Source organism: Anopheles cruzii, chromosome 2 (genome assembly GCF_943734635.1).
Source record: "Anopheles cruzii chromosome 2, idAnoCruzAS_RS32_06, whole genome shotgun sequence".
Classification (NCBI taxonomy): Eukaryota; Metazoa; Arthropoda; class Insecta; order Diptera; family Culicidae; genus Anopheles; species Anopheles cruzii.
In genome coordinates, this window is record NC_069144.1 from 47,959,766 (window position 1) to 47,969,474 (window position 9,709).

The following is a 9,709-nucleotide window of genomic DNA, read 5'->3' on the forward strand; positions in this document are numbered from 1 at the left end:
GCAATTTGTCCTGGGGCAGACGCGACCGTTTGATACCGATCAGCCCAACCGACAACGAACGTATGTCGAACGGCGGCAGCCAGAACATCGGAGTAGACTGGACTGGGAACACATCCTGTTGGAGACGGAGCTTCTAATACGCCGCCTAAGCTGAGTTTTGAGCGGCTTAAAATGTCGCCCAAATGTGAAGGGCTCGTGAACCGTTTAAATTAATCTCTTTCACGGCTGCCATACACGGTTCTGAAAGCACGACCAACGTTGACCGGATCTCCCTTGATCTAGGGCGCTACATTCAATAGCTTTACGACCCAGCATCCAGCAACGCACGCTGAAGGCGATCGCCGGTGATTAGTGTTAGGTGTGAAATAGAACCATCCAAAGCGCACGCGATTCGATTTTCGAAGCAGCAGGGTCAGAATGGTTGTAAATTTGAGCTCGAAGGTCGGCCGTTAGTCTGCGCGATCGAACGAAAGGGACAATGGTATGATTTCTAAAGGTTAACGGAAGGCTCGACAAACATCGCGTATCGCCAGCGGCGTTTGCAATGTTGACACCGCACTCATTAGCAGGAGCACCGCATTAGCAGGAGCAGCAGCAGCAGGGTTGCTTGGATCACGCCGAACTGAAAAGCATGCTACTTTCGGGATAATTTAAACATGCAAAATGCTCCCCCTTTTTGTGGTCCAGATTTTTTTTGGTGTTCTCCCTGTTTGAAGCTAATTTTAACGACCAGAAAACAAATTGCGTCAAATTGGCCTGTTGCGCCATGGTTGCCAACCAACAAGCAATGACGACGGACGTCGCTCATTAGCCCGAGCAACGCCCGCCGAGCGTTGGGTAAAACAACTGAAACCGCCCATGTACTTGCGGGTTTTGGACCAAGCAAGCTTTGCAACGAGCGCGCCCTCCCCCCCCGGGTAACATTTTGGGCAATAAACGTCATTTCGTGGCCCGGCAGAAGGTGCATCACGAATGTTCGGTTCCCCCGGCCAGACGATTTACTTTGCAAATGCGCAAAGTAGGTGTAATCTTTTTGTGTGGATACCACGAAACAACCCGCCTCGCCTCGAGTGTTCCGAAAAACCTTTGAAATAAATCATTCGCAACCCTTTTTTCGTTCCAGCAACATGCACCATCCTTTAAGCACGGACGGCCTGTGACGTATTAAGCCCGGAGACGGAGGGCGATCAGCCGAGGGATCAGCCAGCGTCGGAGTGCCACAACGGTGGGCTCATAAATCAAACTGAACCCAATTTGGCCTCCACATCACTCATTTGCAGGGTCGCGCTGCAACATTCGGCGTCCCGAAACGGCAGTAAACCGCAGCGCGTAAACCGGAATTCGATAGAGCAAGGAAATGGACTCGTGATCGCGCCACCAACCGGGCGTTAGACGCGAGAAAATTGTCCTTTTCCTGCTGTTTCGGTGGGATTTTGATGGCGCGTCGCGACATTCTTTTCATTTCGGACACGGGGTTCGTTTTAAGCGACGCCCCATTCAATCATTAGGCAAGGTATTCTCTTTTTTTCTCCCCACCCGGTCGACTATTCGGACGGATTATTAACGTCTTTATTACTGTGTTTTATTTCACACATACCGCCGCCGGCCGATTGTGGCGATGATGATGATGATGCGCGACGGGCCGAGAAGAGCAGCTCTGCATCGCGATCGCGTTACGCGAGGAATGCAACTAATTCCCTTCGCGAACGATCGGAACAATTTCCTCGTTTTCGTTTTGCGTTTCGTTGCTCTTCGCCCGCGATGTCTTCTTCAGTGACGCGGCCACAATCACAGTGACAGTTAGTTTGAATATCGGCCCCCACGGGGGGGGAGGGCGAGAGAAGAAAAGGTTGGTTCCGCCACAGAAAACGGTAGTGAAAAGAAAGCACCCACCAGCGCAGCGAGCGCAGGTGAAAGTGAACCGACGATACGCTTGGGTGACTCGGTCTCGGTTGAAGGACACAAAGACTAGTTTTAATGAGACTAGCACGGCCGCCGCCGCCGCCTGGTGCGGCGTCCTTGTGGCAAGGTAAATTGCCACACTCGCGGCCCCACCGTTGTTTGGCAGTGGGTTGTGGAAACGTGACAGAACCGTCCCGTGGCCCGGCATTGATATCGGGCCGACCGACTTGATAGGTCGACTTTCTCGGGACTTTTCACAGAGTGGACTACCAACACCAACGTGAGACAAGCCATTTTTGGGGCACCCATTCCTAGCGGTGACGTAGTCGAAGTGTACCACAAAGCGCTTTATTATCACCTCATCCGGAAGCGCTTCGCCCGAGATCGTGTGGTCCTGTGGTCCGGTGTGCTAATTTGTGACTCTTTCCGTGTGTTTGTTTTATTCACAAAAAATCAATTTACAAACCTTTAATCGATTGCACAACTGCCCCACGGTGAATCCCCTTCGGCCCAATGCCGACGCCACTTCGCGATGACTGGTTGCCCAATAACTGTACCGTTTGGATGTCAGACTCCCGCTGGGTGATTCTCACCCGGGATTTTAGCTCAACGACAGGAACAGGGTTCGTCGCTTGCCATCGCGAAGACGCTCGTTGATGTCTTTCGATTTTATTTCTCGCCATACGAAAGGGAACGACCGGTTTGCTGCTGCAGAAAGGCATCCAAATGGAACGGCTGGAACCGTTTGCCGCGATGCAATTGAAATCGAAAGTTGACAGACCGAGGACAGCGGCGCAAGTTGCTCGAGAAAATTGCGAAAGTCCCCATGGTCCCGCCGAGAAGGCGAGGCAAGATCAGGCACAGGGCGCTGTGACAATTGTCGCAATGGTGCTTGCGCTAGCGCTGTCCTCTCCCGGTGCTCAGGTGACAAACAAAAGGCACAGCACAATTATGATCGCCCGACGATGATAATCCGTTTCCAGACCGGGGCCGGGGTGTTGCCAATCGCACCGGGGCGCTATTATGCCCGGCCCGGATTGAGACATCCAACCTCGGCCCGGGGCCAATGTTGCAGAATGGCACACATAATAATTTGTGTTTTCTAATCGTTTTGATCCGCCCTATCGTGCGACTAGTGCGACATCGCCTTACTAGAACGTATTGTCCGGAATGGCACAAAAGTAAAAGTGGCGCAAATATTGAAAACAATAAATTACCTGTGCCATCTGATTATGCAAATCAGCGCAGCGCAGCGCAGACCACCCGGTCATCTTTCCGCCATTTTGCCATCCTTATTCCAGCTCATTAGTTATTCTAACCTCCAAAGTGCAGCGGACCGAAAAACAACGACCGACGGGCTTGGCGATGATCGGATTAATCGACCCGCGTTGGTTTGACATTTAGCTTGACACAACAGCCGCTGTCCAAGAGCGGCCCAAGAGCGGCCCCAAAAAGCACAACACCCCGGGGCTGAAGGATGAAATCTTTTATCAGCAGCAGCGGGCCCGCGCGCCGACGACGACGTGGTGACGATGGAAGTGGATCCTACCGTATCGGGCACGGCCAATGCCAGTCCTGGCAGTGTGTGAGCGAATTTTTGAGCGCGCACCGAAAGAAGGTCGCTTTTTTGTGTGTGTTTTTAATTTCCATCGCGCCGATCCGCTTTAATACCTGTCTCTCTGGGGAACGAACGAGACTTGGGAAAAGGTTTCGTCGAGGTTCGGCGTGGTGGGTTTCGGACCTGACTTACTAGTCGTCACCCGGTCGCCCGGTGTGTGTTTGTGTCCATCCGATTAATGTATGCCACCTCCCCAAACACCCCGCGGGGGCCGATAGCCTCTAAAAATTCATAAACCTTGCTATCCTTGAACAGTGTGAACCGCCGAAGTTGTGTGCGCTCCTTGGCCAGTGGGCCACCTTTCGGAACGGAGCCCGCTTCGGGTACTACTATTAGTATTAATAATATCAGGCTGGGGAAAAAGTAATCCATTATTTTTTCGGTAGATGCCTTTAGTGATCGATATCTTGTAAAGTATTTATCGTACAGTTTCAAGTTTAGGCTCGTTTTAAAGCTGATAATTTACACTTCAAAAAACGCTTCATTGTTCTTTGTTTGTTCTATTCGTTTGTGAGTTACAGGGTGTTAACAATGGAGGTCAACGCGGAGAAAATTCGGTACATTTTTCATTTTTTGTCCGATAAAGGCGAAAACACAAGCTAGGCCACTGAAATTTCGCATGGTGTTCATGGTGCCGATACTCTAACAGTTAGCTGGGTGAAATTTTGGTTTCGTTGACTCGTTTCAGTCATTTTTGATGTTAAAGCCTAGGCAGACACGTCATCGAAAATGTCGATAAAGTCACAGAAATAATCAAAGTAGATCGGCAAGTTAATAATCAGAGCATCGACCAGGAGCTGAAGATTAACTATCAAATAGTTTTAAGCCATTTGCGCAAAGCTGGATTCACAAAGAAGCTCGATGTTTGGGTGCCGCCCTATTTACACCAAAAAACATGATGGCTCGAATCTCCATCGCCGAAGTTTTGGCTAAACGGAATGAAAACGAACCATTTCTTAAACGGATAGGTACTGGGGATGAGAAATGGGATACATACGACAATACTGTGTGAAAATAATCATGGTCTAAGCGCGGTGAAGGAGCTCAACTGGAAGCCAAACTAGGACTAACGGCCAAGAAGATTCTACTGGGTATATGGTGGGACTCGAAAGGAATCGTTTATTATGAGTTGCTCACGTGGAGCCAAACACTAAATTTCAGACCTCTACTATCAATAACTGCACCGTTCAAAGCTAGCAATTGCCCAGAAACGACCAGAATCGGCCAACGGAAGAGGTTTTGTGTTCCATTAGGAAAACGAAATGCCACGCACGTCTTTAGTGATTCACCAGAAAGTCCGAGATTTTGTTTGGGATGTTTTAATGCATCCACCGTATAGTCCGGACCTTGCACTAAGCGATTGACACCTTTTTCGCGCATTACAAAATTTCCTGAGTGATGAAAAACTGAGATCAAAAACGGGTTGTGAAAATGGATTGCTCCAGTTTTTCGTCAATAACGACCAAGCCTTTTACAAAAGAGGCATTACCAGCCTACCTTTGAAAAGACAACAAATTTTCCAATAAAACGGTACATATTTGACGTAAATCGGACCATTGGAAGTATCTTAAATAATGTTTTGAATTTCACCCAAAAATAATGGATTACTTTTTCCCCAACCTTATATTTTCGCTTTGTTTCACCACTGGCCATTGGTTCTTGGAAGTAAGCATTCCACGGCACCGGAGTTGGAGTTGAATGCGGCGTAAAGTGACGCCCGTTTTCGTTATCCAAACCTTTCGAAGGCGCACTGCAAAAATCTTAACAGGCCAAACCTGTTGAGCGTACCTGAACAGTCCGGTGGCGACTACGACAGGATTTCGATTCGTATGGGTATCGTTATGTGTGAAACGGTAGAAAATCTGGTTTCGCTTGACGGGTACGAGCGGACGAAGATGAGATTATGAAACTACCGGGGTCGGCTCTACGCATAGCAAATGAGACGTTGGCGGCCATTTTTTGAAAAAGTATCACTTTTTTGGCTGACTTCAGGAAGTCCATTGTTAAGATAGCAATCCGCGTTGTGTCATTTTGGGGCACTGCTTTGGAGTAGAGAGTGATAAAACTCTCAGTGTTTCGATAAGGAAATTCCAGTTTTTTACAAAATAAAAAGGAACCATTCCTTTATTTATATTTTAAGTATTAAAGCACCACCATCACCTGGTGAACCATGACCTCCCTCAAGACGGCGGCCTCGTCGTGGCACGGAATGATGCAACTTTAATAAAGAGCCTCACCGTGCCCATTTTGCATACACCGAGCTTTGCGAACTTTGGCTCCCGGGAACGGTATTATGTGACTCGTTGTGCTTTCTGTTGTGCTGCCCAAGACTCTCCATAAAACCGCGTGCCGTTCGAGAATTCGAGGCGCAGACCTTGGCAGCCCCCGTCAGCCTTTGTCGTAACACTTTCGTTCGTCATCGCCACGATGCTCCCAAGACGTTCCACGGGACGACGGGATGGACCGAAAACTACTGACCCACACCACCGTTCACCGCCCGAGTTGTGTTGACAATCTAGGCTATGGCCATTTGTTTTGGACGCGCTCACCGTTCCCATTCCCAAGCGGTCGCAAAATTATGTTTTTTATGCCCCCGGGGGTCCCGCGGTGTCCGGAGTGTTACTGCAACGCTTGATTAAATCATCGAACGAACTGCGCAAAATGATAACACAGCGGCCACGTGGCGGCGACACTTCTCACGGGTTGCGTGATCACGAACGCACGCCGCACGTTTGGCACCGGACCGGACCGGATCGGGGCTCATTACGGGGCTTAATTTAATTTAATTTCGTTCGTCCGAAACGAATCACCCCTTACAAACCGGCCGTCAGAGAAAGCCGGATCCCGCCGGACGAAAAAAGGGACTCACTACTGCTACTTCTTACGTAAACGGGCGCTACCGAAACGCTCACGCTTTCCACCACGGACTGCACGGATTGCACCGAGCGTTTTCTCGTTTGCCAACTTTCCGCGGCCACCGCCTTCGCACGTGAAGGCGCCCGAAGTTGCAGACTGAGGCGCCGGCAGCGTGAAAATGGCCAAATATCGCACCAAACCCCTCGCGAAGGTCGTCACCGGTGAGAGGGGGTGGAATGGGGAAATGACCATCACCGATCGGGGCGCTGTTTGGGCACCAAAAAAAGAAAAGCGCCTTCACGTTGCGTGTGCGCGAAAATACGGCGAAATCAATCAGCAACGCTCCGAAAAGCTTAGCCAGCCCAAACACACCGGGCAACCGGGTGGGGCAGGTGTGGGTGGAACCGTGGGATGGGGGGTTTCTTATCACCACACGCTCAGATCGAGGAGATCGATTTTAGAAAGCTGGCGCCCACTGACGCCCATTCGTCCCGGATTTTCCGACCCCAAAAATGGTGGGGAAAACAGTAAATTATATTTTTACAGTCACGTTAAAAGTGGGATAGTTTTTGAGGGATAAATTCGCCTCCCTTTAACCTGCTGAAATAATGACGCAAATCAGAACCATCAACGGGTCGTAAGTGTAATTTCTAATGACCGACCGCCGTGTGTGAAACTGCAACGGAAATGGATTACCACAACGGCCGCAGGCCGCAGCAGCAAAAAATCTGCGGAACGGAAGTCTCGAAACCCTCTGATTGAGACCCCCAACGCGGACCCTTCGCGTCGACCCATACGTGCGGGCCACGCATTTCTCCTTTTTTCCACCGGACAGATGGAGTGGCCAGCCGTCGGCGGCTAGGCGTCTGACCGTCATTTTCCCCACCACGCTTTTTCACAGCTCACGCTGAGACTTTCTTTCCATCTTTCACACACGTACGCACGCGTGAGTGTGCGTGTTTGTCTATTTTCACACTGATAATGCTGTTTGTCGCTTTCTTCACCAACAGACAACCGGCACACCCGTGGCGAACAGCAAACTGGCTCGTGGGGCCAATGGTTTTTAATGCTGCCTTCGCTTCTCAACACCCTCCAAAATGGTGTCCTTTTTGGCAACACAGAAACTCCTGCAACTGGCACATAACGTTGCTCACCTGTAGAGTGTTGCGGTTGGAAAAGGGACCCACTAATTCGCCCCTGAGCGAGTCTCGCTTCTAAATTGATCGATCGCTCGCTGCACCGTCCAAGCAGCGCTGATCGTCCCAGAAGATGGTCGGAGTTTCGGATTTCGTTCGCTCGCCACGCCAATCGATTCGCGACGCCTCACACGCCCAACACCGGTCACCAGGTTTGCTTTCTATGATCGTGTTTTCTCGGCCTTTGGGACAGTAGCAACAAACTTTGATCACTTTCGGCTTTCAATTCCGGATGTCGTCATGCGCCGAGCTCCTGAGCTGCTCAATTTCTTCCACCTATTTCTTTCACCAACCTTTCCTCACTCTCGACCTTATCGCGCGGCTCACTTGCACCAGAAGCTCACTCTTCACAAAATCCACTTTCACATTCACTTCGCTCCTTCGTGTGCAGATGTGTGTGGCGTGAGAGCGTGCGTGACACAGCGGATCCTGCGGGAACCCCCGGGGCACATACACACTCGGCGCACGAAAGGACACTCCGGCTACGGCGATGAAACAGTGGCAAGCAGGGCGCCCGACAGCGCACGCGGCTTAATCGCGCAGAACGACAAAGAAAGGGCATTCGCTGTGGGCCAACAGCACACGGACGCAACCGGCGCACACACACATACACACCCCGGGTACACACTTCACAAACGGCCTGCGTGCGTGCGTGCGTGCGTGCGGAACTGTGCGGTTTCGGAACCTGCTGCTGCTGCTGCTGCTGCTGCGTCTGGGCACCGGCTGAGCGTGCGTGCGCCTTCGATAGCTTTCGCGAGCCAACTACTGGCGCAATCGGTGCGCTGCGCAACCGGCAGCGGCCCAACACCCAAGACGATCAAGACGTGTGCGCCCGAAGACAATCGAGCAGACTGGCGGTGCAGGCGAGACAGAGCGAGAACGGCACGCGGTGGACAAAAGGGGATGCGATATCTCCGGCTGCGGCGCTAAGAGCTCGAATCGAGCTCCACATCGAGCTCCACATTGAGCTTTTTGGAGCTGGAGCTCCAAGTTTCTTCGTTTCCCGTTTTTGCAGACTGCAAAAGGTTCGCGCTCTCTCTCGCTCTTTTCAATCCTTTCTTCCATTCGCAGCTTCTCGTTTCGTTTCGATGACGTCAAATTGAGCTTAGGGAATCACTTGGCGCGCGCTGTGAGATCCCGGAAAGCTTTCGGTGGTGAGATGAGATCTCGCGGTTTGCGGAGCTCACGAGCTGAGCTTGAGATGGGTAAGCACAAGCTATCGTCTTGAGGCATCCAAGAAACGACCTTCAAACCGGCCATCTGCATGCACCGAAGAAAATGCAGAATTTTTAATTCAATCATTCAAGTGTTTCGTGGTGTTAATCCCACTCTTCTGATCTCCTCCATTGTTGTTCGTTTTGTTTTAATGCAACATTCTACACCCTAAAAGCCCTTGATGGTATGTTTGTTAAAATGGAACCACCGATAACGATATCCTCCGCTGGACCACGGGGCTAACATCACATCCTGGTGAGTCAGCCTGTGTACATGAATAACGCATTTCAGTTGAAGAAACGCTTAATTAAGCGAAAACCCTCGAACAAAGCCCAGTGACCTTCGGAAAAAGTGCGGAACATCCGGTCGGAATCGTGCCGCCGGGTGCAGCAGAAGAATCGTCATCAAGAATGCCAGTGCCTCGGCCAATGCAATTCCCACAAAGCGCCACCAAGTTACTCATCCATCCATCCATCCATAACTCAGCAACTCGATCCGCGCTAAAGTGGGCCACCAAGATGCGTTGACCCCAACCTTGTGACATTGGCGCGTAGCGCATTGGGATTTTCCCAACTCTACTAACGGCCAGCGGGCGACTAAATCCCCTACTTGCCGCGCATCTGAATCATTCTGATATCTGATGGAGTGCCGGTTTCAAGGGCGGTCACGTGGCCTCGCCAATACTAGTAGGACCCGAATAGGATGTGCACCAACATACCTGAAACGAAATGGATAGAGGGGAAAAACGTTACACATCACGCACCAAAACCCACCATTAGCTGGGGACCACCACGGGGACTCTCTAGGCGACCCTCTCTCTCTCTAGGTGTCGTCCTTCGATTCGTGTGACTAAAAACGGCGGTGACACGGCGGGTACGATGAAATCATTTCACGGCCCACAATTTCTTCCACCGACCGCGGG

At 51.0% G+C, this 9,709-nt stretch overlaps 1 protein-coding gene across 2 annotated transcripts in view; it reads right to left on the reverse strand.

The window, feature by feature from the left end:
- Positions 1–8,255, reverse strand: part of LOC128269101 (uncharacterized) — a 72,403-nt gene extending 64,148 nt beyond the window's left edge. For both annotated transcript variants that reach the window (XM_053006462.1, XM_053006461.1), the window contains exon 1: positions 7,531–8,255. The gene's annotated coding sequence lies outside the window, so the exon portion shown is untranslated. The remainder of the gene's footprint in view (positions 1–7,530) is intronic.
- Positions 8,256–9,709: the final 1,454 nt, after the last annotated feature.